This window comes from Sinohyriopsis cumingii, chromosome 11 (genome assembly GCF_028554795.1).
Source record: "Sinohyriopsis cumingii isolate HCF-2022 chromosome 11, ASM2855479v2, whole genome shotgun sequence".
Classification (NCBI taxonomy): Eukaryota; Metazoa; Mollusca; class Bivalvia; order Unionida; family Unionidae; genus Sinohyriopsis; species Sinohyriopsis cumingii.
The window spans coordinates 11,869,958-11,871,674 of NC_142971.1; positions in this window are offsets into that span (position 1 = coordinate 11,869,958).

Sequence of the window (1,717 nt, forward strand, 5' to 3'; positions counted from 1 at the left end):
TTCTTAACATAATTTGTATTCATTATGTAGAAAACTAAAATTATTATCTCAGGGTGAAGGGAAAAAATACCCTGGTTTGCAAGAAAATCCCATGTCACTTCCCTCACATCAGAATATTAAATGGTTCAACCATAATGAAAAAAGACAATGCATCAAAACTGGATTTTATAATTGAAATTTCAAATATGAGTTTTGAAATGTTCATTGAATATTGGCCAAAGGCCAAGAGTAAAATTACTGGAGAGCATTTTATGAGCATTGTCTTCAGTGAATCCAGCATGAATGGGATGGCTGAAGTTTAACACTGTCTTCAGTGAATCCGCATTGCTGAGATGACTGGAGTCGATATTTTGTCCATTTCTGAAAATCAACTTCAGTGAATCTAGCTTGAAAGAAATGACTAGAGCCATTATTTTGCTAATTTCTGTACAATGTCTTCAGTGAATCCAGTATGAGCCACATGACTGGAGTCTACATTTTCTGTATTTCGTAACAATTTCTTCAGTGAAGATTTAATGCAATGTACAAATGAACAAAGCGAATTGATAATGCTCTCTACACAAATCAATTACATGATGAGAAGAGGGGGAGTGTAGTCATAAAACAACATGATATGAAAACATACCCTCAAACTGTCAAACTCTCCTTTAATCTCTGGCTATTTGGGGGCCCCGTGTGTCTGAGTGGTCTGAAACGCTCTCCGTTACGGATCTCAGTCATGTCATCTCTGTTTGCGTGGGTTCGAGTCTCGGATTCGGCCAATGTTGGTATATGAGAAAGCTTGCCAGTAGCTTCTCGTGGGTCGATGTTTCTTTTCGGGATTTTCCCTGGTTCTTCTTGCACAATTAATACTGGCCGCCATGTATAGACTATCGTGTGCTGAAAAATTGGCGTTAAACACCACAACAGCAACAGCAACAACTGGCCTAGTCGATTGCCCGTGTTAATGACTGCCAAACTCTCCTTTAATCTTTGGCCTAGTTGCTTGTCCTTGTTAATGCATATCAAACTCTCCTTTAATCTCTGGCCTAGGAGATTGTCCGTGTTAATGACTACCAACTCCCCTTTAATATCTGGCCTTGTTGCTCGTCCTTGTTAATGCCTGTCAACCATTACTTAAATATATGGCCTAGTTGACTGTCCTTATAAATGCATGTCAAATTCTCCTTTAATCTCTGGCTGTGTTGTTTGTTCTTGTTAATGACTGCCAAACTGTCTTTTAATTTCTGGCTTTGTTGCTCATCCTTGTTAATCCCTGTCAACTATCACTTTAATCTCTACGTGCCACTTCAATATCATCGGCGAGTACGTTGCTCGACCCCGACACTGGTTTGAATCGTTGCATGTCTGGTTTTCACCTGTGGTCAGAGTCTCTGTATCCAACTGGGTAGCGTCGATCCCTTTTCTTGAAATCTACCTGGGTAAAAAGGTTTCATATGTTTTATAAATGTCTACCTCTTAAGTGATTATGGTTTAAAGTAACTTTGTCAATCTTTGTCCATTATAGAGCTGAAAATGGAATGCAAATGATCTGTATCTTTGACATTTATTAAATTCTGTTTTCAGTTATGTATATTAACTGTATGTAAAACTCTTTTGACTCTTTAATGACTCAAGTATACTATGATGTACAGACCCTATTAACTATTAAAAATTTCATGATTTAAATTCGTTTTATATTATTATTATTATTATTATTATTATTTCTTATGTTCGC